This window comes from Sorex araneus, chromosome 2 (assembly GCF_027595985.1).
Source record: "Sorex araneus isolate mSorAra2 chromosome 2, mSorAra2.pri, whole genome shotgun sequence".
Taxonomy (NCBI): domain Eukaryota; kingdom Metazoa; phylum Chordata; class Mammalia; order Eulipotyphla; family Soricidae; genus Sorex; species Sorex araneus.
The window spans coordinates 62,773,373-62,801,270 of record NC_073303.1 but is presented as its reverse complement, the minus strand read 5'-3'; the positions used below and the strand labels follow the sequence as shown (position 1 = coordinate 62,801,270).

Below are 27,898 nucleotides of genomic sequence, written 5' to 3'. Positions count from 1 at the left end.
ATCAGCGAAGAAGAAATACATATGGTTCCTCACCCACCAAAAATTGAGTACACATGCTTCACCAGTGAACAGAGGACATTCTCCAAAGCAAACCACTCGCTGTGTCACGAAGCAGATGACCATAAAATCAATGAGACAGAAACTGCATCAACTACCTCCCCATGTCATGATGCTTTGAAAATGGAAATTGATCTTAAGCAGAAATGAGAAAAGCCCCTCAAACCCTTGGAAATTAAGCATGTTATAATCAGTGGTTCAAAAAGAAAACTCAGAAAACAGATCAAACTATTTCTGGAAATAAATGAGAATTAAACATAAATTACCATAATACCTGGAGCACAGCAAAAGTACTGCTAACAGGCCAGTTAATATTAATGCAAAAAGCCCCAAATAACCTAATGGCAAGGAGTAAGCAGTTAGAGAATGACCAATAAAGGGAACTCAAAGGAAGCAGAAAGAAAAAACTATACGACATAGAGAAAAAGTCAATAAAACGGAAACTAAAAACAGAATTTTAAAAGATTAATGAAATCTAGAGATTTTCTTTTTCTTCTTCTTTTTTTTTAAGAATAAACCAGATTGGGGCTGGAGGATAGCACAGTGGGTAGGGTTTTGCCTTGCACTCAGCCGACCAGGGTTCAATTCCCAGCATCCCATATGGTTCCCCTAGCACTTCCAGGAGTAATTCCTGAGTGCAGAGCCAGGAATAACCCTTATGCATCTCCAGGTGTGACTCAAAAAGGAAAAAATAAGAATAAACAAGATTGAGAAGCCATAAGCCACATTCACACAAAAAAGAGAGTAGACTATATTAAACTGAAATATAAGCTGAGATAGAGAAGGGAACATCAAATAGAGGATGTTGGGAAGACCCATTTGGGTTGAACGATGAGTGCCAAAAGTAGACTGTAGACCGAACATGATGGCCACTCAATACCTCTATTGCAAACTACAATACCCCAAAGAAGAGAGAACAAAAGGTAATGCTCTGTCACAGAGGCAGGGTGAGGTGGTGAGGGCTGGGGTGGGGGTGGTGGGAAAGATACTGGGAACATTGGTGGAGGAGAATGGGCACTGATGGAGGGATGGGTAAACATCACTCTATGAGTGAAATGCAAACACAAAAGTTCATAAGTTTGTAACTGTATGTACCTCACTGTGATTCACTAATAAAAAAATGTAAAAAATAAATAAATAAAAAAATAAACTGAAATACAAATGAATCAGGAGCTATCATAACAGATACCAAAAAAAAATTCTAAGGGATCATTAGGGATTTCTATGAATTTCATGGATTTCATGGCCCATAGTTAGGCCATGAAACTCAAGAACCTAGAAGAAATGGAAAAATTTTTTGACTCTCAGAAACTTCCACGGCTCAAGCAAAAGTAATCAGAGAACTTAAGCGACAGATTACGGTCAAGGAAATTGAAATAATTAATCTCCCCCCAAACAAAATCCCAGTCCCACATGGGTTCACTAGGGAGTTCTCCCAAATCTTTAACGAAGACCCACTTCCAGAGCTTTTCAGGCACTTCCTGCAAGTCAATGAAACAGATACCATCCCAAACAATTTCTATAAGGCAAAGGTTACACTGACCCAAAAGCTGAAAGAAGCAAAGCTATATGGAAAACCTAGACTTGTATCACTGATGAATTCAGGCACAAATATGCTTACGAAAATATTAGCAAACTGAATCCAATAATACATGAAAAAAATATATACTGTAAGCAAGTATGAGTGATCCCAGCTTTGTTAAGAATAATTTAATATATCCAGTCAATCAATGTAATATATCATATTAATGTAATGAACAATAAAAAAGACCCTGAATATATCAATAGACACAGAGTAAGAATCTGATAAAATGTAACTTTCCCATAGCCTGAGCCATTTCACACGAAACCATAGCTATGATCATAATCAATAGTGGAAAACTAGAAGACTTTCCTCTACAGATCAGGCACAAGTGAAGGTTGCCTACTCTTCCTACTATGACAGCATATTATTGAAAGCCCTTGTCATAGATATTAGACAAGAAAGAGGTACTAAGTGCATCCATACTGGAAAAGAGAGCATATTTGGAGATGGCAGGATACTACACCTAGAACACTCTAAAGAGGACCCCCAAAAGATTCTCCTAGAAACATTGTAGCACTGCACTGTTGTCCCCTTGTTCATCGATTTGCTCAAGTGGGCACCAGTAATGCCTCCATTGTGAGACTTGTTGTTACTGTTTTTGGCATACAGAATACGCCACAGGTAGCTTGCCAGGCTCTGCTGTGCGGGCGGGATACTCTCGTTAACTTGCAAGGCTCTCCGAAAGAGACAGAGGAATCGAACCTGGGTTGTCTGCGTGTAAGACAAAAGGTTCTAGAAACAACAAACTTATTAAATTTAATAATTTAATAGAGAAAACATAGAAACAAACAAAAAACTATACCATCATAACCGTGCCTGAAAAACGAAGCACCTGGGAACCAGATTTGTATCATCAGTGACACAAGTCCAGGTTTTCCTTATAGCTTTGCTTCTCTCAGCTTTGGGATCAGTGTCATCTTTGCCTCATAGAAATTGTTTGGGATGGTATCTGTTTCATTGACTTGCAGGAAGTGCCTGAAAAGCTCTGGAAGTGGGTCTTCGTTAAAGATTTGGGAGAACTCCCTAGTGAACCCATGTGGGACTGGGATTTTGTTTGGGGGGAGATTATTTCAATTTCCTTGACCGTAATCTGTCGCTTAAATTCTCTGATTACTTTTGCTTGAGCCGTGGAAGTTTCTGAGAGTCAAAAAATTTTTCCATTTCTTCTAGGTTCTTGAGTTTCATGGCCTAAATATTTTCATAGAAATCCCTAATGATCCTTTAGATTTCTTGGTATCTGTTGTGATAGCTCCTGATTCATTTATATTTCAGTTTAATACAGTCTTCACTCTCTCTCTCTCTTTTTTTTGTGTGTGAACGTGGCTTATGGCTTCTCAATCTTGTTCTTTTTTTTTTCCTTTTCAGTCACACCTAGAGATGCACAAGGGTTATTCCTGGCTCTGCACTCAGGAATTACTCCTGGCGGTGCTCAGGGAACCATATGGGATGCTGGGAATCGAACCCTGGTCGGCAGGGTGCAAGACAAACACCGTACCTGCTGTGCTATCACTCCAGCCCCGATCTATTAAATTATTTTTTTTTTGCATATAGGATTTTGCAAATAGAAAGGTCATAGATTTCTGAGTGTTGGTTTTGTAGCCTGCCCACTCTATGATATAAGTTTGTTGGGTGAACGTGGCAACAAGAAAACAAAAAGAGGGAAAGGCGGAATAAAAATGTTCGTCGTTACTATTAAAATGGTGCTGAAAATAAAATAAAATAAAATAAAATGGTGCTGAGGGTCTGAGCCATAGTACAGTGGGCAGGGCACTTCCCTCGCATAGGCTGACTCAGGTTCTGTGTGACTTTGGCACTCAGAAGGCCCCATGAGCCCACGGGAGTGATTTCTGAGAGCAGAGAGAGGAGTTAGCTCTGATCATTGCCAGGTGTGGCCCAAAAAAGCAAATAAATAAATAAAAATAAATGCTGAAAGGTGTTAAGCTTCTGTTCTGATTTACAGCTCTGTTTACAGCATTGCCTTTATTACAGTGCTTTATTTCTTCCTTAGTTTTCAAGACCCACTTTGGTTCTACCCATGTTTCTCTTTTCCATAAATATCTGCTGTGTTCCCACTAATCATTTTCATAGCACCAGGTATCCAGAATGATGTATATGTAGTAGCCACACTGAGCTGATTTTGTTCTTGAAAGAAAGCCTTTTTATGAAAAGAGTGATTTTAGAAAGAAAATATATATATGAAGATCCATCAGGGATTTTACTAATAATTCATGAGTAGCTGATGTTCTGATATTTAAAGGAAGAAACACTTATGTTTAGTTACTAAAAACACTTTTATCTATAAAAATACATTCATATCACCCTCCAAAATATTATAAAATTTATGTAATACGTATTTTAATAATAAGTCAACTGGCTGGATTTTGCTGATTCAATGATGGTGAGTTTTTTATGGAGCAGTGGCATGGAAAAGCCTGTAGGGTGAAGGACATGAGCACTGAAGTGAATAGACCTGAACTGCATTCTCTGGAAGGAGTCCACGACTCTCCTTCACACAGTAAGAAAGGGGAAAGTGTTTTTGGAGACAGGCAGAATGCTCCATTGGAACAAATCTCAATTTGCCACTAATAATGGAAGAAATGAAACTTCCACCTCAAACGAAGCATCAGCTATTTACAAACGTTCCAAAGGTAACATGAAATCTTAGATGGCTTCAAGAATTTTTCTTGGCAAAGAAACTCTTCCAGAGAATTATGTAAATTGTAGATATGCAGGTTGTACTTTTATTGAACTCACAGACAATTGTTAAGATGATCAGAATGCAGAGAGAATTTAGCAATAATTCATCAGAGAAGATGTAAAGATAAACTGCAGTCACTATACAAAGCCATCTTAGAAATGATGCTCTGAACTACTTGGAGAATGAGGCTATTTAAAGTAATAATTGAAATTAATGTGTTTCCTCCTAAATGAAACTTCTTTGGCCACTCTCTAGAAAATGGAAGACTCCATCCTACATACTTTATTTCACTTTTTACCTTTTTCGCTTACTACTCTCTACCACTTTATTTAATTTGTCGTGTATTTTAAAACAAAATACGTGTTCCATTCATTTATTTTCATCTTCTTTTCATTGGAACATAAATTCCGTTATGAGTTTTGTTGCTGTTGCTGTTGTTCATGTGGTTCCCCATTTCCAGAAAACTGCCTTTTATAAAAACTATTTAGTGAAAGGAAATGCAAATCAAGAAGGAAAGGGCCAAGTGAAAGCAGGTGATGCTTTCAAGAACTAAAACCTATATGGAAGTTAGAAGAATACAGAAGTTCTACTTGAATAAGCAGATAATATATATTTAGTTTTCTAGAAAAGTACAACGTATAAAGGTGTTTGAACCATGGAGGACAAAATGTTTTCAATATTCCAAACAATATTGTCTTTTGTCAATTTTATCTTAACTTTATGTATAAAGGGAAAGAAAAACCAGAATAAGCCTCCACAGAGTCCAAAACAGTATTACTTTGCCCCAGTCTCATTTTGGCTATAGGCCAAATGAAGGGGCGGGTTAGGCTCCACTAAAAATACATTCATATGTGTGCAGAGTCAACGTCTTAAAAATAGTGCTTAAAAATCACAAAATAGAAATTCCTATTTAAACACCAAAATTTCTTTCAGACACAAAAATATTTGGGTTGACACACATACTTTTTCTTTCCATGTAGCACAGTATCCATACAGACCATTTTGCTTAACCAAGATAACGAGCATGCAGAGTAACTCATGGAATAAACCATGGGGCAGCATTACCCAGGAGAAATTTGCTACGCTTTTCTTCCATTCCTTTTAAAGTTCTATTTTTATAGACATATTTGCTGAGAACTATACAGAAAAAGTATAAAAGTGTCTGAATATTTAGATGATAATATTGATATGTAGTCTGGACAATACAAATTTCAGGCCTCTTTTAAAAAATCAATTAGTAAAACTAACTCACTTTCACGTCTCATTTCATATAGACATTCATTTTATTTTTTTGAAAAAAAAAGAAAAAAATAGAAATAGCTTGATGTAAATTCCAATGTCCAATGTCTTTCAAACTGAGTATCTCCAGAAGGCTGATTTGTTCTGAGTCCTCTCAGCCCCTCCACCAGTTTTCTTCTTGCCTTTCTCACTTCTGAAAAAGCACAGGAAGTCTCTTGATTTATAAACATGGCACTGTTGTCACCCTACTCCACAGTGCATGTATCTTACAGAGATATCTCACAGAGAGCAATGACAAATCAAAGCCACTGACTCACCTCCTGCTATATCTAATGCAGAATGCAAACTCCTTTGGTGTAGGACATAGAACTGCAGGGAGGGAGTTTTACCTTGCACAGGGCCATTTGGGGTTTCATCCCTGGCCTGCCAAATGGTTACTAGAGCTCACCAGGAGTGACCCCTGAGCCCAGATCCGAAAGTAAGCCCTCAGCACCGTCACTAGGTGTGGCCCCAAAGAAAACTCAACTCAACAGCAAAATAAAAGAATGCGAATTGCAGAACTGAGTCCTGCAGTCAGCTCCTAGGAAGGGCTTTGGGAGCAGAGTGTGTGTGTGTGTGTGGGGGGGGGGGTTGGGGGTAGGGGAGAGATGGGGGGAGTTCTCTCTCATGCTCATAGAATCCAAATTACAACTGCTTTCTTTCAGTGGTCTCTTGTTAGAATCAAGCTCTTTTTTTCCTTAAACCTCTCATGCATTTTTTCCAACAATGAACTTTTTTTTTTCCAATCCTCAAACTCTTCACTGAGTAATGATGCATCACCTGGTATAGTCCTCAATTTAAACATCCTTTCCACAAAAAGCCATTACCATCCCCCTGATTAAAATCAGGGACCCTGTTATATGATGCCACGGTGGTCTGTAATTTCACTTTTCAACACACAGCAAATCTGTTACTGTATTATTCCTTTGGTGGTTTAAAGTTGTCGCCTGTTCTGCCTTGCTGTGTCCATTACAGTGGGGACAATGCATTTACTTATCACTGAATTACCTGATTGAATGTTTATTATAGTAACTCTCTATATGTCCCATGTCAATGGTATTTTAAAGGAACACAATGCAGGCGATCCTATGCACACCCTAAATAATTAGTTCCGAGCCTTTTCATAAAGACAAGCAAAAGTTTAACCATCTTAAGCGACTATGTTACTGAAAGAAAAAATATCTAGGAAATGTATGAGAAAAATAGCAAAACTTAAAGGAAAGGGAAAATATGCCTCAGTGCAACTGTTATTAACTAGTGAGCAATTCTGGGGGGTTGAAGAGTCAGTAGAGTGGGCACAGGACTTTCCTGGCACGAGGCTGATTCAGGTTTGATTCCTAGTACCCAGATGGTCCCATAAGCCCACCAGCACACAACTTAAACCCCTGAAAATTTCTGGGTATGGCCCCCAAACAAAACAAATGAAATAATCATAAATAGCTAACAATTCCACCACTAGGCTGATTCACTGCTTTATATGTACCTCAAGAGTCTCTAGCCCCCACGCCTGGTTGTCTTCACCGGGGCCCCAAGAGGGGTGGGTTGAGTTTCCCTCCCCACCCCAAGCAGAAGTCCCAAAGCTGAAGACCTCCGGAACCCAGCCACAGCTATGCTCAAGGCTCCTCTCCACACGTTCGGATGAGCCTCACGCATGAAGGAACCAGCAGAGAAACCCAGGTGTACGGGACATGGGGCTGAGATCTCTAAGCCTGCTTGGATCAGGACTGGGCCTCTGTGTAATCCCATCAACGGCCAACATCCAGAGACTATAAAAATAAGTTCCGGGAAGGAGACATCTTATAGCCTAATTCTCCCCTTCAGAGAACCTGGCATGCTATTGAGTTTCCTGTCTGCATGGGAGAGCCTGGAATGCTCCCCGTGGCATATTCAAATGCCCAAACTAGTAACAATGATGGGTCTCATTCCTCTGACCCTGAAAGAGCCTCCAATGCAGCACTGTTGGGAAGGACGAGTCAAGAGAGGCTTCTAAAATCTCTGGGCTAGGAGACGAATGGAGACGTTACCGAGACCGCTCGAGAAAATCCACGATCAATAGAATGATGATGATGATGATGATGATGATGATGATGATGGTGGTGGTGATGATAATGATGATATGTACCTCAAAAGCACAAAGCTTCATGTGGTGAAAATTACTTATATCATGCAACAATTTAAAATTGCTTTAATAGTACCATATCTAGGTTCAATCTCTTAATTACACAGTTATATGCTTAACATATTGAAATGAAAATTGGTATTTATGGTTATCAGTTAGTTAAATTTATTCATTCTTACTAAGATATATTAGCAAAATTAGTCTATAAATTTTCTGCCTGTAAATGTGGCATTTTTATTTTAATGTAAATACAAATTCACATTGTAATTATAACCCAGAGGTGAGAGATGTCCTACCTAGAAGTCATATACAGCCATGAAATCCTGTGGTCTGGCTCTGGTATATGATGGACAGGGTATATGTGCTTCTTATTTGCTGGCCATGGCCCATATGCCTCTGTTGCATGACTCATGAGCGATGTTATAAGTAACAAATGGAAAAAAAGCTTCCCCACTCTTACTTTAGGCTTTTTTCATGTTTGTACCCAAGGCAACTCTGTTGTTGCAATAGTATACATCGACCCAAGGAAACCAGGATTAATGCAATCCTTCAAATGTACCAGAATTCCACATGGGGTTATGTGTAGCACTGTAGCAGTAGTCCCATTGTTCATCTATTTGCTCAAGGCACCAGTAACATCTCTATTGTGAGACTTGTTGTTATAATATTTGGCATATCCAGTATGCCATGGGGAACTTGCCAGGCTCTGCCGTGCAGACTGGATACTCTCAGTAGTTTGTCGGGCTCTCTGAGAGGGACAGAGGAATCGAACCCGGGTTGGTCGCATGCAAGGAAAATGCCCTTCTTGCTCTGTTATTGCTCCAGTTATGTGTATATGTGTATCTTTACAAAACAATTTAAACCAAAATCACATCTATACCATGCAGAGATATGATAATTTCCAACTTAATCAAGTGATCAAGCTTTATATCAGTGATTAGGACAACTGGGCATATATAACCTAATGTGTTGCAACATAAAATGGCTAAGCATTTAGAAATCAGAATCATCTATTAACAAAAATACACTGAAACCAAATATGCTTAAAATAAAATCTAAGCAACAGTCTAGTCCTTTTTTTAGATTTAAGGAAGAAATAAATAAATTAAATGGAACAGAAAAGAAGCAATCAAATGCATTCTAGAATATAAGATGGTTTTTAAGTCAAATGGTCTGGTCTCAGCAAGAAAAGCTTATTTTTTTTTAATAAGGAAAAAGCTGGAAAATAGTTGTAAGACTGAAATAGTCAAATCCAAGCTACAATCATTGGATCCTGTTTATGAAGTTTCATCATACAACTTTCTATCCAGTGTTTCATTAAATACATGGACATGCTAGTTCCACTTCCCTCCATATGCATAGATGCATATATATTTTTAAAAACACAGGCAAACACCAGTGGGATAAATCTACATGTTTGGTGCTCACTTAAGTTATACTTGAGTCTTCATTCTTTCTAATTTCCTCTAATTTTTTAAGTTTCACAATTAAAACTCTCTCTTTCAGGCTTTACTATCAGTTTCAGTTTTTTTTTTCTTTTTATTTGCTTTTTGGGTCACACCTGGCGATGCACAGGGGTTAACTCCTGGCTTCGCACTCAGGATTTACTCCTGGCGGTGCTCGGGGGACCCTATGGGATGCTGGGAATCAAATCCGGGTCAACTGTGTGCAAGGCAAACACCCTAACCGCTGTGATATGGCAGAGGCCCTGAAACCTATCCATTTTTAAAGACTGGAAAAGGCAGGCAATTCTCTTATGATTAAAACAAAAAATCCACTATGTTTATAAGTATTTGAGATAGTAAATACTTTTCTCATTATAACTGTAAGACTAAACTTTTATCTTAATCATTTAAATTTTCTACTATAAATAGTGCTGTAACCAATATCTTTGTGCACTAAAAAGACAAAACTATATTCTGTGCCATTTAACTAAGTATAATGCATGCTTCATTCAACAGTACCATATGTGGTCTAAATATAAAATCACATATTGTAATATCATACAAATGTACTAAAATCATTACTTATATTTACACTTATTTTAATATTTAATGTCTATTAAAAAGGCAATAGAGTATTTAAAGAAATCGACAACATATATAATTATCTATATTTTTCAAAATGAATTATCTGTATTTTCTTTTAGAACATTTACAATTTTCTCCAAAATAATAATTTGAAGGGAGAAATAACTATCAAGAATGATGAGTAGGTATATCTGGCAAAGTTAATGCCATTCTGGGTAACTTCCATTATATTATCACAAGAGCTGACACAAACTGTCTTTTGATATTTAAACATTAGAGGAAAACCTGTTCATAGAAACTATTAGAATACATCTTTTACCGAGATAGTCAGACATGAATGTCTGCAATAACTGTTGGCATGATTTTCAGGGCTCACCAATCAAATATTAAGCAAATGCATTTCTGGGAGAAATGACTCAGCAGTATATTTCAATAGGTCAAATCAATTTAGATATTATCTTCATGGTGTGAAAAATGTTCAACATACAGATTTACTATAATAGGGAAGGAAGTAACATCAGCAAGTCATTCTCACAAGTCCCGACAAAAATTGCAATTCTGGAATTTTGTTAACAGTTTAAACCTATTTTTCAAAGACAAATCTGTCATAGTTACCAGTTAATTTTAGAAATGTAATTTTTCAAAAATTTGTATTTAGGAACTTTGATATACAATCCTGCTAATAATAGAATTTGTGGTATATGATGTTACGAATCAACACCTACCACCAGGGTTATCCTCCCTTCACCAATGACTCAGCATCCTCTTGTCCCCCTGCCCAGGCCCCTGGCAAAATGTAAAAAGTATTTTTGATGTTATAGTTTGGATCACATGCTTATTATAATGTTCATGCATATAGCAGAGATGTGAATAATTCTATAAATAAAATGTATATTTGTGGACTTCAAAGGAAAGGACAGTTTTCACTTTTACTATATGTTTATTTACAGCACTGTAGCACTGTCATCCCATTGTTCATCAATTTGCTAGAGAGGGCACCAGTAACGTTTCCATTGTGAGACTTGTCGTTAATGTTTTTGGCTTCCCAGGCTCTGGGTGGGATACTCTCGGTAGCTGGCCGGGCTCTCCAAAAGGGGCAGAGGAATTGAACCTTGGTCAACCACGTGCAAGGCAAATGCCCTACCCACTGTGTTACTTACCACTTGAACTAAATCTATATAACATGTTTTGGCTTTTTTTGTTTTAGGCTACACTTGGCAGTGCATAGAGCTTACATCTGGCTTTGTGCTCAGCGACCACTCCTGATAGGTTTGGGGGACCATGTGGGGGTCCCGGGGATTGAACCTGGGTCAGCTGAGTGAAAAGCAAGTGCTCTAATAGCTGTACTATCACTCTGCCCTAAATGTAAATGAAAACTTTTATAGCGTACAAATGCTAAAACTATATGCTGTCTTTGATAACAAGTTAAAAATCTCTTGATATCAAAGTATTTAAGTGACATGGTGAGATCTGAAATACTTCTTTTTTTTTTCTTTTTGGGTCAGACCTGGCGATGCACAGGGGTTACTCCTGGCTCTGCACTCAGGAATTACCCCTGGCGGTGCTCAGGGGACCATATGGGATGCTGGGAATCAAACCCGGGTCAGCCGCGTGCAAGGCAAATGCCCTACCCGCTGTACTATTGCTCCAGCCCCCACGAAATACTTCTTGTTAATTTATATTTGTTAAATCTCGACATAAAGAGTACCCTTTAACACTTAAAATGTTAAAATTTTGAAATTATTTCAAAATATAACAAACATTTGTTTTGTATTCATTTTAAATGTGAATAACGGAGAGTAAAGAAGTAAAGTAGCCAAATGTATGGTGAAGCCCTAGCAGAGAGAGGAATGGGATGCAGTCAAGATAGATGTATCCTGTATAAGTCTTCTATTTCCATCTCCGTTTCTCTGTTTCTGGTTTTATTCAGACACTGCACTACTTCCTAAGTACCCTCCAGTTTGGGGCAAGGGCAAGTTCACGTTTACTATAAATTTTGCACTATTTTCCTCCCCTATCTTTTGGGATCTGCAAATCATGTGTATTGGCAGAGTAATCTACACTTCTACACAATTAAATGAAAAATATTAAGGTTTCATTCCTCTCATGACAGGAAGTTTCACATTCCAAACCAAGAACTCTTTAAAGTGTATACTTGGAGGCAAACGACTAATTTCAAAGGCTATGTAAAATGCTATTATTGCTGTCTCTATAAAATGGTAAGTACCACTTAGTGAATATAATGAGTCTGAGAACAGCTGTGTCATTAGTACGCCTATCACGAATTGCCATCCCTTTGTATCTGACCTGTAGAAAGATTTCTCATTGACAATAAAAACTATGTTCATGCTGAATAAAGTATAGGGCGATTTTTACTGAAGGTACATAGGGCAGGGTATTCAATTTAGTTTTTTAACCATGCAATCTAAAGTTGTCTCCTCGATCTATTTTTTTATCAACTCATCATGTTTTATTCCTTTCAAAATACCTATTATTCTCTGTAATTATCTTTTATTCTTTTTCTCGCCAGTCTCTCATCAAACCGTGCATCTCTTCTATCTCATTCCAACCCAGTACTTAGCTCTGGAATAATGCCGTGTACACTACACATTTAAAGAGTCCGACATTTAAAAAAGAAACAAACAAACAAACAAAAAACCCACCGACAAACAAACAAAAAAAATACAGAGTGAAAGACACATGAGCAATTCTTTTCATTGCCTTTCATGTTAGGGGTCTGGGTGGTCAATATTTATCTTAAATGTCCCCACAGCAAACATTCTTTTTGGTTTGTGTTATTTATTTGGGGGGCGTGGGGGTGTCACAGCAGTTCAGTTTAGGAATTATTCCTCGATCTGAGCTCAGGGATCACTCCTGGGGGTGGTCGGGGTCCCTACGCCAGGGAGTTAACCTGGGTCAGCCCTGCGCAAGGCAAATGCCCTGTCAGCTGCCCTATGGCTCTGGCCTCTTTGCTCTGGCAGCTGCATTAGTGTCAAGACACTAAAACTGTTGTATGGGAATTCTCCATTTGCCAGCCCGTTTCTAGCGCATTCCTCCCCAGGAGCATCATTAACATCCCTTGGTTTAGCTTCTGCATTTTTTTTTTTAAGACTCAATTTAGGTTGCACCATCTCTGGGGATATTCTTTTGAAACTATGCCTCCTGGACTCTTCTTGTCCTTTACATGACCCTACTGTTTATTTCCATAGTATCCAGTAGTTTAAACTGGTCAGTAGGCTACCATTTGTCATGCTGGAGAGGTCAGGGGAGAGGTGTTTCATGATAGAACATATGACAAATCAAATGAGCTGGACTAGAGAGAAAGAGTATTTGCGGTGGCTTCAACTTCCTTCAGTCATAGTTTCCCCCTGGATCTCACAATAATAGACAAGGGAACATTATTGGCGTTAAAATATGTAGAAAGTTGAAAGTCCAGGGGTACTAGGAATAGTATATTTAACAGGATAGAGTCCCTTCGACATTTCTGAGCAAAGAGAGACTTAAGAGAATGCCCAGATGGAAAAATACCAGAGGGAATTCTTTTCTTTCAAAGGGACTTGAAGTTACTTGTCAACAAATTAGGTGTTAAAGGTCTATGTTGAATTAGAGCCTGGCTCCTAAGAGATAAGGGGAAATGGATGAAGAATTCCCAAGAAACTTCAAAGCAAAAAGCACTGAAAGATTCCTAAGCGACTTCCTTCCAGAGTTCAGAAGCAGTTGTTGCCATACAGGAGAGACTCAGCCCTCATTACCCAGCACTAATTGCTTTATGCTAATATGCTCTGGAAACCTGGTCTTCGGTTGCCATTGCTTTGCAGCAGTTTATTTACTAAAACAGGGAGTTCAAAAGGTAACTGCCCCTCCCTACAAGAAAGTCCTCAATAATAATGCAATGTACAATAAAATAGTGATGAACTTTCCAGAGCAATCTCAAGGGAAGCTGCATTATCACAATCATTAGCAAAGGGAGTAGGCTGGTCTTGCTAGTTTTTTTTATCAATTGAGAGACAGAAGACAAAATTCATTTTACTAATGTGAAACAAACTTTAGTAAACCCTATCTGTTTACTAATGGAGGAAATGCAAAAGAGGACTTTTCCAAAAACATTTTCTCATCAGTCAAATAACAGGGCCCCAACAACTATAGATGCAATCAAATCTTTTCTGTGAATTATTTCGGGCTATAAGAAATCTAACGACAGAAATTTAAGTAAAATTTCTATGTAAGATCTGAAATTTTAGAGGCATAGTGTAAGAATATTTTTGTAAACAAAAAGAAGCTTTTTCTTTTCACTAAGCTATTAATACAATTAAGAACCTAAAGGATATATTGTAAAACATCATATTCACGGGGCTGGAGCAGGTAGGGTAGTTGCCTTGCATGTGGCTGGCCCTGGTTGATTCTCAGCATCACATATGTTCCCTGCCAGGAGTAATTCCTAAATGCAGAGACAGGAGAAACCCCTGTCCTCTGTGCATCGCTGGTCATGACCCAAAAAGAAAAAAAAATCATATTTATATCAAAGGTATGTGTAACCTCCCCCCTTCCCCCATTTCTTTTTGTTTTTGTTCCATTCCCTGCAGTGCTTAGAGGTTATTCCTGCCTGTGCTCAGGTGACCCCTGGCTGTTCTTGGGGGATTCATCTGCAGTGCCTGGTTCATCTACATGCAAAGCAGGAGCCTGATCTCCTGTAATATCATGTACAAACCTTATTATGTATTATCTCTCTGCTCCAGTGTCAAAAGGTGGGTGCTCTATCAGGCAAGGGTGCTGGGGAGCAGGAGAGGAAGCGTTTTATTTTTTTGTTTGTTTTAGACAAAGAAGTAAAGAAACCCCAAGGTGAGATGACTGATGGCAGAGCTCAGTGCTTGAGGTAGATGCAGTATGAAAGTGTCTCCAGCTCTGTGCTCAGGGGTCTTTCCCAGCAGTGTTTGGAGGTCCAGGGTGCTGGCAACTAAACATGGGCCTCCCTGAGGCAAAGATGCACTCAGACTACCGAGGTGTCTCTAGGTTCACACTAATATTTTTCGTTAACATGAACAAATTCTCCCACCTTCCCTTCCCACCCTCCCTCTTTCCTTCCTCCCCCTTCTCTCCTTCCTTCCTTCCTTCCTTCCTTCCTTCCTTCCTTCCTTCCTTCCTTCCTTCCTTCCTTCCTTCCTTCCTTCCTTCCTTCCTTCCCTCCCTCCCTCCCTCCCTCCCTCCCTCCCTCCTTTCCTTTCCTTTCCTTTCCTTTCCTTTCCTTTCCTTTCCTTTCCTTTCCTTTCCTTTCCTTTCCTTTCCTTTCCTTTCCTTTCCTTTCCTTTCCTTTCCTTTCTCATTTCTTTTTCCCTCCCTCCCTCCCTTTTTCCCTTTTCTTGGGACTGAACTTAGGGATTCTTGCATGTATTATACCTCTTGAGCTATTTCCTTGGCCATGAAGTTTAGAATTGTAAAGAGATCATTTCTAGGATCCAAGAGAGTGAAGAAATATTCAAATTCAAGTCTCTCTATCTCTATGCTGATGTTATAACTAAAAGCTGTATGTTTTTTTTAAATAGGTAAACAGTATAATTTGAAACATCCGTTTCTCTAGTTGTACTAGCCACCTCTTAATGGCTGAAGAGTCACAAGTGCTTGTGACTACCATGATGGACAGAATTGATATGCATATGTATATATGCTTATATGTTTAAATACTATATATACATATATGTTCATATAAACCACCATATGTTTTTGAACAGTCCTGTTTTGGTTTTTGGTGGATGTTACATCTTTTCCCCCATCCTGACTTAGGCCTGCTACATTACTGTTAAAATAAATTCCTAAGTGGAGTAGTAGTCCAATACTATATGAAAATGTTTACTGACATAATCTCTAAAAGCACTAGTGTGTCTAGAGCCAATATTTAGCAGAAACACTACAACTATTGAACAGGAATTTGGCATATTTATACAACTCCACTGTTGGAGTCCGTTGGAATATTAACTGTGGTATCAGAGATGGAAGCACCATGTCTAAGACCTCCAGAATTTTGTAGAAACCTGAAGAAGAAAGCTTTTACCTTCAGCGTGGTTTTCCTGTAGAGTCACAGACTATTCTCTCATATTTTTGCATTGCTTTTTCTTTTGCTATTTAAATCTCAGCTAAAATGACACTCCTTTAGAAAGATCCTTCTTGATCACCAAACCAGAGTCATTTCCAATCCACCTGTTTAAAACCCTAGCAACTTTCAGGTTTATCATTTTATTTTCCCCATTGAACTTAGATATTTTACACACACACACACGCATTCACACACACTAAAAAGAAATGGAGATAAAAGTTATTCATGATACGGGTTAAAATATAAAAAAAATACTTAAAAATTTCAAGTAAAAAGACTATTTTTATTGATATTTGCTGTTAAGTTTCCACATTTTATATTTATAATGTAGCCACTGCAGTATTTAGTATTGTAAACATGCTATACTTTTATGAAAGTTAAATTAGAATTCATCCTATAATAGGTGAGATGGGTGAACTGTAGCAGCAATCTTCTCAAAGAGATGGTAGTTATCTCTTGAAGCAAAGAAAGCTGCATGCAAATCCTTGGAAGACTATCAAAGGTATGTAAGTCTTATGTTTCTAAATGTTCTATAGAAGTCCCATCTAAGTGGAAGCTTTCAAACATTTTTTTTTAATTTTATTATTTGGCTTTCTGCATCTCACCCGACGTTGCTCACCCTGGCTCTGCACTCAGGAATTGCCCTGTGTGGTGCTCAGGGAACCACATGGGATGCTGGGGATCGAACCTGCGTCTGCCGAGTACAAGGCAACCGACCTACCAGCTGTATTATTACTCCTGCCCAGAAATGGGCTGTTTAGACAGAATATTATCTCAAAAAAGAGGTGCAAATAGAGAAATTTTAACTAGGGGAACTTCATTACTATTTAAGGGAGTTTATATCCTGGAAATAACATGCAATCATGTACAATTTCAACTATGTATTAACAGTGACATTGGGGAGTATAAGACTATCAAAAAATAATGGCTCCGGGGGCACCATTACGATTGTCCAACTGTTTCAATATCAGCCTTCTGATTATAATATGGCTTATAAAGCAGAATTTTCTGGAGCATAAATAATGCATGTTTCCACTGTTATAATTACTGTTCTCACTGTAAATCGATGTTATCATTTCAGCTCATGCCTGCATCTGACAGACCTCTGTGAGTAGATTAGGTGAGTTGAGTCGTTTACGAGCTTGAATCTCTGACTCAGTCAGCCCCGCCTAAGGTCTAGACCTTGAATCACTGTGATTGTCCACACTGGGGAACAGTTATCCTCCTTCCTGTCTATTTTAACATCTTAAAATACAGTGCAATTCTGATTTACATGGTTTTGTTTTTTCTGTATTCAGAATTTTGTTGTCTTTGCATATCTGGACAAATAGGTTTAATAAAAGTTTATTAGCCTAATAAAATTAAATTATGAAAAGTTAAGAAAACAAAACATAAATTACTATATATGTAGCACTGTAGCGCTGTCGCCCTGTTGTTTATTGATTTGTTGAAGCGGGCACCAGTAACGTCTCCATTAATAACTCTAAAATGCAATTTTTTTCCTGTAGCACTGTCATCCCGTTCAACGATTTGCTCGAGTGGGCACCAGTAATGTCTCCATTGTGAGACTTGTTACTGCTTTTGGCATACTGAATATGCCACGGGTAGTTTGCCGGGATCTCTGAGAGGGATGAAGGAATCAAACCCAGGTCGGCCGCATGCAAGGCAAATGCCCTACCCGCTGTGCTATCGCTCCAAAAGTAACAGTTTTTAAGTCATACATAAATAGGCAAATTTAAAATTCTGAAATGCATCTTGTTTCAGGAGTGCTGGGTAAAACTGAATAACAATTAATTTTAAACATTTTTACTCTTATTTATATTGTATCAATTGTAATCATGCTTATAAATAGTTCACATATGACAGGAATAACTAAATAATTTTAAGAAAACAATAATTGCATGCACTATAATAAAGAGTTTGGCTGAAACTCACAATGAATTCTTTTTTTTTTTTTTTTTTGGCTTTTTGGTTCACACCGGGCGATGCACAGGGGTTACTCCTCGATTCACACTCAGGAATTACTCCTGGCAGTGTTCAGGGACCATATGGGATGTTGGGAATAGAACCCCGGTCAGTCACGTGCAAGGCAAACACCCTGCCCACTATACTATCTCTCCAGCCCTCCACAATGAATCCTTGCTCTAATATGAAATTCCGTAACATTTACTTTGCAGAAGAATCGTCTGTTATCCTAGACCAAAACTGAATGGGGAATCACAGAAAGAAATATTTATTGCATACCTAAAAGAATTAAGTATTGTGAATTTGGAATAAGCATGGCAGTATATTTCATATAGAATTAATTATATTAATTTCTTTTCCCCAAGTACTCTTAAGTGCTCTTTAAAATTTATTTGTATAAAGTTGTTACTGTTAAGTGTTAAAATCAGACATTCTGTCATGATATCTTCTACATAATACAATAGTACCTTTTTTACTAACAAAAACATATTAGGTAACCATGATTCTATTGACAAGTATAGTTACTCTATGAATAGTTTATTAAGATGACTTATGTGCCACTGTCTGATGCATATAGATATTAGTTATCATTAATATGGATATGATAGTTATCAGAAATTACTGATCATAATTAGATGAGTAAGAAAAAATGGTAAATGTAGCTGATTCTTAAGTTAAAAATTTTAATGTGAAATAAGATTGTTATTGGTTTATTTTAAAAACTTTATTTAATAAGATTGAAGAGCATAACATAAACCTGAATAAATAGTGCATTTCTCCCTCTTGCTATGTTTTGGCTTTCCTTCAGTTTATGTTATCCAGGTTAAAAATCTCACTTTGTGATTTATAAAGCATCTTAAAAAATATTTATGATTTTATAATAAAGAACTCTAAGGAAATGAAAGAGGTCAATAATGACTAGAACACATATCCAACAGAAATTATGTCTTTATAGCCCTCCTTCATTCACAGTTTAAAAATATAAGTTCATACTTAAATGCCAGCAGTAGTAAAGTTTATCTTTTTTTTTTTTTTTCATGTCTCATGAAAAACTCGCTGTCTTGTACCGCAGTGGTAGTTAATAGGCTTTACTCGGTGTGTTACGCAAAGCCTCTCTTGTGTGCCAACATGAAAAAGGTTTTTAAAGGAATGTCAGCAACTTCAGAAATTGCTTGTCAAAAGGATTTCAGTTTTCTTTTCTTGGCTTTCCTAAAACTTTCAAAGGCTTATTTCATTCATGGTCGTTTCCATATTACTAATGTATATAGCTTGCAACTGTAATTCAGGGTGGGCCTGTGCGGGTACACAACTATAGACAGAGTTCATTAGGTATAAAAATAAAAGACAGAACTCCACAGATTTACATAGCGCATTAATATTTTACTACTGGTAATGGTTAGTGGTATGGCAGGAAAAAAAAACTATAACAACTTGCTGAACAGCATAAAAATTGCTCAATTAGCTTTTCCTTTATATTGACTTACGTTTTTGTTCAATTGTTACCTGAATCTTCAAAAAAAATTTCCAAACTACTAATCATCTAGAAAAGATTCACTTAGTAATGACACATGTCTCGCAAAATCTAGGTGCTGCGCTTGGAATTAGAAATTGAGTGGTAGAACTTAGTCCTAAACTAAGTTCTTGTCCCCCCACCACACACTTAAGAAGCTCCTTTTCTTTCCTCTTCTATTTTCCAATAAACATTCCTAATTTGCACAAAAAACAAAAAGAAAAAAGAAAAAGAAAAGAAATTGAGCGGTAAATAAGAGGGAGATATTAAAGCGCCAACTACCACATGTTAAACCATCAGCACAGAATATTGTTTTTATAATTTGTATCTCACAAGGTATTAAAACATTCTGTAATGGTATTTTTGAATATTGCTAAAGGAAAATAAGAGTATGAATTATTTACAATGCTATACAATGCTCATTGTCTAGGTCTAATTTATTTTATTCATGATTCTGAAATCTAGACAGCTAGATTTTCTTTTAAAAAGTAACTCTTGACTTTTGTGAATTTATTTGGCAGAGCCTAATTTGACTTGGTTTGAGGAATTTTAGGGACTTTTGCCCTCCTTACTGCAACTACTTATGTTTCACTGATAAAATATGAATGGGTTGGATTATGGATGTTTCCCTAGATCTACTGAATTATTATGGGAGGCTGATTAAATGGACTGAATTATTATTTTAAAAATCTTTTAAAAAGTTTTTCTTGGCCATACTGTACTCACATACAACCAGCCCTTCAAAGATTCAAATGTCAATGCCATTGGCAAGTCTCAAAAATTGAAAATCTCAATTTTTATCTTTTTCTTGAAAGAAACAAAGTACCATTTTTGGGGTTTTTATATTTTTCTCCTTTGTTGTTTCAACAAGTACAGATTTAGTTTTTTTTTTTTTTTTAAAGAATTTAACTTCTTTCTTGCACACTTTTTTTTTCCTTTTTCTCTCTAAGGTGAACAAATTTACAGCTGACTGAGTGTTATACAGAGAGACAGCCCCTGTCATGAGTTGATTGATTAGAGGTCAACTCCGTAGGCACTGTGGAGGCTGACAGAATTCATCAAATATGCAACCCTCACTTGAAAGTCAGTCAAAACTCCTCAAGCAAGTAGGTCGAAATATGGAGGTGAATGTGTACATGTGTTTAACTTAAAAAAAGATTCTTAGATAGACTTGTTCATCATTGGAAACATAAAAATATCCTAATATTATGAATTTTTAGCGTTAAAAACACTGAAAGTGATCGTATTCATTATATTTAGTGGAGCAATTATTTCTTAGACTCTATGGTTTGAGATGAAGGCCTTGGGAGCAATTTCTGTGTGATGGGAAACTTTCATTGTCATTGTCACAGTCATCCCATTGCTCACTGATTTGCTCAAGCGTGCACCAGTAACGTCTCCATCTTGAGACTTGCTGTTACTGTTTTTGGCATATGGAATACGCCACGGGTAGCTTGCTAGGTTCTGCCATGTGGGAGGGATACTCTTGGTAGCTTGCTGGGCTCTCCAAGAGGGATGGAGGAGTCGAATCTGGTTGGCTTTGTACATGGCAAATGCCCTACTGCTGTGCTATGGCTCCAGCCCAATGGGAAACGTTAGGGAGGTAAAACCCACCTTCCCTCTGGGCAATTTTTCTACATCTGCATGGACATACAAGTCCCATTTCATTGCAGTGCTTTAGAGTTTGAGGTCATTTTATGTGACCTCTGTTGGAAAATCACTTCTTTTGACTTTTCCTGACAGGATTTTGATGTAGTATGTCAGGAAAAGTCTTCGCGGTTTGTTTAACTTTGGATTCTTTGAAATGAAAAAAAAAAAGAACTTTGCAGAGAAGGTAAATTCAAATATTATGTATGTTAATCCTCGGTTACATTGCTAAGGAGCTTTTACATATCTGATTCACACTATTTGACCCTTCTATTAAGTACATAGAAACAAAAAAGACTGGACTTGGGGCACTGAAATTTCCACATCATTTTAATCGGAAAGTGAAAATTAATTTACAAGGATATATACATATCAGTTGGTGAGTTGCAAATCTTAAAATTCAAGAAGAAATAGGTACCAGAAAAGAGGGCAGATAACAAGTCATTATATATTTTTTTAAAGACTGAGTTTAAATGGAAGAAAATGGCCTCCTCGAAGGCCACGAGTGAAAGTTGAATTTGGTCAAATTCCTAGAGTAGGTCAAATTACAAAGTTAAGGACACAGCTCTGCAAATTATCAAGTCTTCCTAACCCCCCCACTCAGATAAGGTAGAGTTCAACTAACAAATTTGTGAAGGGTCCACCAAGATTACTCTAAGTTCTTAAACCTAATGTAAATTTAGAAGTTGTAAAAAAACACTAAGATACAAAGGATTAAAAGAAATTAAACCATTACATTTATTACTTAAAATAGGAGAGCTAATGCTTAAACACAAGTAGCATAAGATATTCATGCAACAGCACTGGAGAAGTTTCCACGGGTCTCCGTATGCTATCAGCAGCTGGCATCTTATCAAGGGGAAAATGCCAACCAGAGAGGCACACCTGACTTTCAGAGCCCAGGATATTGTTTAGGGCTTCATTTCATAGACATGCTTAATCAAATACTGCTTACATGGAGGAATTTAATTGGTTAATTGATATGCATTAATCCCAAACCCTCCCATATAGCATTCCATGATTTTCCTGGTTTAGTCAATGTTTATCCTAAAGCAGGTTATTCCTACTAGGCATGACATGATATTAGTTTCAAAGGTAAAGGGTAGACTTCTTTTAGGACCAGACCAGTACTTCGTAACACAGCAAATACACATATCAAAGATCAATTAATGTAATTGTGGATTTTTAAAAAAGTAATCAAAAGTAAATACATATTGTTAGTTTGAAATAAATTCACTTCTAAGAAAAGCAAAACAACAAATAAAATAACTTTCATGACTAGCATCAATATGATCTAGCTTTAGTTTGACATATTTCAAGGCAAATACAAGCATGATATTATGAAAACTAATTTGCAAATATGAAATCACTGTATCACTGCCATCCCGTTGCTCATCGATTTGCTCTAGTGGGCACCAGTAATGTCTCCATTTTGAGACTAGTTGTTACTGTTTTTGGCATATCGAATATGTCACAGGTAGCTTGCCAGGCTCTGCTTCTTGGGTTGGCCCTCGAATTATGTAGGACTTAAGACGAAAATATGAAAAGGAAACCAAAATTAGGTGAACTAGGTACATAAATTTATAATGAGAATTATGGCTAAGGTGAAAAATTTTTATATTAGTAGAATCACATGATCATTACCTTAGATTCATTCTATAAATTAAAAATATGCATCTTTATAAAGAATTATATTACTGATATATAATTTTTATAATATATGCTTTTCTTAGACATGCTATTCTAATATGCACACAATAAATTATTTTCACAAAAATCTAACTGATGAAATGATTCTCAATATCCAATATTCATGTTCACTATTTGAAATACAGTAAAAATGCATTCTTCATGAGAAATGGAATTATTTCAATGAACACTGGCAGTAAAGAAGATAGATTATTATACAATAGTGTACATTTTTCATATTTCTCTGGTTTCATATCATTGTTAATTATTTTGGCAAATGAATTTTTGAGAAACCGCTAAGAATGTCAAGGCATTTGAAGCCTCCAGTAAAACATATACTAAATTAAAAAAAAAAGGAAAGGAAACTCTAAAGTACCTTATTGGCAAGACTCATTTTAAAAGCTCTTCCTAAAAGCTGTGTCAGCCTCGGACAGTGTCTCATGCTGTGTACTCTATTTCTCCTAGCTTGTCTCATTGTGAGATGTGTTACCTTGCTATTATTTGTCTTCTTTCATATATATATGTATATAAATATATAAAATATATAAATATGTATTTGGTGTAAATATACCAAAATATATAAATATATAAAATAAATGTAACATATATGAAGAGGTGATTCTCATCCAATTCCATATATATGTACATATATGTTATATATATATTATAGTGGCAAATGGGATTTTTTTTCGAGTAATCCTTCCTTGATTTTGTTTTATGAACAAAAAGTCACCTCTGGTCTTAGTCTCCGAAGCAGGATGATGAAGCGAATGTCATCATGGGAAAAGCACAGTTCAGGTAAAGCCAGGCTGAAACGCTCCAGGGGCTCACGAACTCGCCACAATCTAGCCACGCCGCCAACCGGAAGAGGGAACAAAACCGCAGTACCAAGGCGAGAAGATGAAATGGCACTGGGGCCGTCTGAATGAGGCCCCTGAGATTTGGAGCACGTTTGGGCGTGGACTCCAGGGATGAATTTCAAATCTTGGTGGGCTGCTGCCCTTTATTTTCAGGATTTCAGAGAAGACGATGCTTGTTTTGTTTTGTTCTGGAGCCACATCCAGCAGTACTGAGAGTTCACTCTGCACTCACGAATCACTCCGGGAGGTGCTTGCAGGACCCTGTGGGATGCCTGGGATGGAATCCAGGTTGGAATCCGGGTTGGCCTCCGGCAAGGCAAGCAGCGCCTTTCCCACTGGACTATTCTTTCGGGCCCTTTTCAGGATTTCAGTGATTACTTGCATCCATAAATGTCCTTGTTATTAAAAATATATGAAGAAAAAACTCTATGCAGTTCTTTCTTTATGTTTATTAGGTATGTCACTTTTCTTCCTATTAAGTGATTAGTATTGACTGTCCATACTAGACAACAAACCTTTTTTAGACAAGGGCTCCTAGAGTGCTTTGACAGCCCCATTTTACAGATGCAGCTCAGTCTCAGAGGTAGAATCTTTGCCATACATTTGTCCAGTGCCTGAATTTTTCCATTTTCACCACAACTGGACTGTATATATATTTGCATATGAATATACATATTATGCATATACATATAAATTTGTATGTACACATATACATATTTCCAATTTTACCACAATCTAATATAAATATATATATATATGCATGAATATATTTAATTAAATCAGGATACAGAATCACCAAATAAATAATATATATTTATAAACATAGTAATAATATAAAGTCCAAATATTTCATATATCACTTGTATCACTTCTATCATTTGTCATCCCGTTGCTCATCGATTTGCTCAGGCGGGTTCCAGTAACATCTCCATTTGTCCCTGTTATGTGCTAGTGTAGCCTCTGCTACACTAGCGTCTGCTCTCTCCAGGAACACGAAGAGCCTCAAATTCAGAGTCTTGACGAAGAAGTCCAACATCTCATAAGTGGGTGGCCAGGCGTTCTTTTGACATCACATGGAATCCAGTTGGTAATGGCTCTAGTCCAGTGGTCATCTCCAAATCGTATTACATGTCCAGCCCATCTGATTTTTGACACCTTGGCAAACGAGGCAGCATCTCTGATTCTTGATCATCAATGGAGGTCGGAACCTCTCACTTGAGTGAAACGTGATATTCCAAGCATAGCTCTTTCAATTCCTCTTTGGGAGACCCGAATAGTGTTCTGATTCTGTTTTCATAGGTCCCAGATCTCTGGGGCATATGTTAGTGCAGGAAAAATGGTGAAGTCAAAAAGATGTGCCAGGAGCCAGAGGACATTATATATTATATATTATATATATAGACACTTTATATAAATTCATGTGTATATATATGTATATATGTATATTTCTGTTGGAGTAGGGAAATATAACACGACTATACATGTATATGTAATCAATTTAATGATTTTCTAAAATTATTTTTGGGCCACACCTGGCAGTGCTCAGGCCTTACTCATGGCTCTGTACTCAGGGGTTACTCCTAGATGTGCTCGGGTATTATCTATGCTGCAGGTGATAGAATCTGGGTTAACCCATGTAAGGCAAATACCCTGCTTGTACACTATTGCTCAAGCCTTTAATATACGATTTTTTCACCAGCAGTCTTGAAAATTCTAGTCATTTAATTTTGATCATCAATTAGACTGTAAGAGGCAAACTGGGCTGATACACATAATTAAGTCATTTTTTATGAGTATATAATTTTATACAAAAATATTTCACAGATCAAACAAGAAGCTGGGGTGGCCTATTTTTCTTGATTATGAGTGCATGAACAATCAAAAGGATGTTAATTGAAAAGGATCTATACAGGAGTATGAATGAGCAGGTTTACATGTGAACATCATGCAAGTGGTATGCTCTTACATCAGTCTTGACCTTCAGTTCAAGGATCTAATCAGTCTTTATTTGCTTAATGTTCAGACCAGCAAATGTACATAAAATTGCTCTTTAGAAGCAAAGAAATGTGCTGTGATGAATGCTGAAACAGAGTAACTGTGCTAGGTTAGATACAAAAGAAAGTGGCTTAAGAATTACCAAACTTGGGGCTGGAGTAATAGCACAGCGGGTAGGGCGTTTTCCTTGCACGCAGCCAACCTGGGTCTGATTCCCAGCATCACATATGGTGCCCGAGCACCACCAGGAGTAATTCCTGAGTGCAGAGCCAGGAGTAACCCCTGAGCATCGCTGGGTATCACCCAAAGACAAACAAACAAAAAAACAAACAAACTTAAGTTCTCCCGAAAAATACTTCCGGTCATTTGATAGTGTTGACTGAGAGTATGATACATAATTTACTGAATATAGTTCCAGTAAATAATTTTTGCACAGAGAAATGAAGCCCAGTGACTTCTTTTTTAGAGAAGTCTGAATATGATGGTATGGGAGATCTGGTGCTTCTCATCTAATTCAAGGAAAGGACCGTGAAAAGAATGCCCATCATTACCTAGTCTGAGGGAAACCCAAAGCCAGATGACAAGGAGGTATCTCACACTGCTGTGAAGGGCACATAAAAAAAAAGCAAAACAAAACAAAAACGCATCTGTTGGCATGGATGTGGTGAAAAAGAAATTCCCATTCACTATTGGTGGGAATGTTGTCTGGTTCAACTGCTATAAAAAAAAAAGTGTAGAGATTTCTCAGAAAATAAGAATAGAGCTTCCGTATGATCCAGAAATTCCATTTCTTGTTATATTTAGCCAGAGCACAAAAACATTTGTTCCAAAGACATATGCACACCTTTATTCACTGCAGCAACCAGTACAACTGCTAAGATAATGGAATCAACCCAGCTGTCCAAAACCTGATGAAATATTGCAAACCACAATACGCAAAAGGAGAGAGGGAGCAAAGCGGAATGCCCTGCCACAGAGGCACAACAGGGTGGAGGAGACGGGGTGGGGGTGGTGGGAGGGATGCTGGAACCATTGGTGGTGGAAAATGGGCACTGTGGAGGGATGGGTACTCGATCGCTGTATGACTGAAACACAAGCACAAAGTTTGTAAGTCTGTAACTGTACCGCACGGTGATTCACTAATAAAATAAAATAAATTAAAAAGCAAAACCAAACAAAAACTGATGAACAGATAATGAAGGTATGGTATATACATACAATCAATACTATTCAGCTTCAAAGAATTACAAAACCAAACAATTTGCTGTAACTTGAATAAAACATGTTAAATGAAGTCATAAGAAGTACAGATGATTTAAGTGTATTAGGTGATATGAGATGAGTTTGCTTATTTGTGACATAAAGATTAACAGGACAAGGAAATGCAAAATATCAGGTGTGGATACAGAAGTTACTCTTGACCATTTATTTTATTTTATTTTATTTTGCTTTTTGGGTCACCCCCGGCGATGCACAGGGGTCACTCCTGGCTCATGCACTCAGGAATCACCCCTGACGGCGTTCAGGGGACCATATGGGATGCTGGGATTCGAACTCGTGTCAGCCGTGTGCAAGGCAAATGCCCTACCCGCTGTGCTATCACTCCAACCCTTGACCATATATTTTAGAAATGAGATGGATAGGGAAGAAAGTAAGTGTGGGGTGGGGGCTTGGGAGCATGGGGAATAAGAAGAGGCAGACAGGAGGTAAGATGGGCAGGAATCAGGAGTCTTGGGCACATTAGCAGCGTAAAGATGTGCCAACAACACTGGAAACAGGAGACGTAAACTGAAACAACAAAACTTAAAAATGTACCTGTCAAGAAGATGGGCAGAGTTTAGGGTGACAGGTGGTAGGAGGGAAACTAGAACATGGTAAAAGAAGCTCACACTGGTTGTGGGATTGTTGCTGAAACATTTTATGCCTGAAAATTTGCTACAAATAACAGACAATTCATATATCTTTTTTTTTTTTTTTTTTTGCTTTTCGGGTCACACCCAGCGATGCACAGGGCTTACTCCTGGCTCTACACTCAGGAATTACTCCTGGAGGTGCTGGGGGACCATATGGGATGCTGGGAATCGAACCCGGGTCGGCCGCGTGCAAGGCAAACGCCCTACCTGCTGTGCTATCGCTCCAGCCCCCCAATTCATATATCTTAATTAAAATATTTTTCAAAATAGAACTGAAAATTCAGGTAAATGTGAATCTCTTCTATTGAATATTCATACGCTGCCCCAGTGGCTTACGCGGAGTAGTTATGTCAACCAAAGAATTTAAGGATTTTTAAGAAGCAAATCTTAAACTATAATTAAATATGAATAATTCAAAAATCAATTAAAAGTTAAAAACTAAAATGTCGCTTCATCTGCAATTG

At 37.5% G+C, this 27,898-nt stretch overlaps 1 protein-coding gene across 1 annotated transcript in view; it reads right to left on the bottom strand.

The window, feature by feature from the left end:
* The window catches only part of MMP16 (matrix metallopeptidase 16), a 302,754-nt gene that overhangs the window by 47,501 nt on the left and 227,355 nt on the right, over positions 1-27,898 (bottom strand). The window lies entirely within an intron of this gene.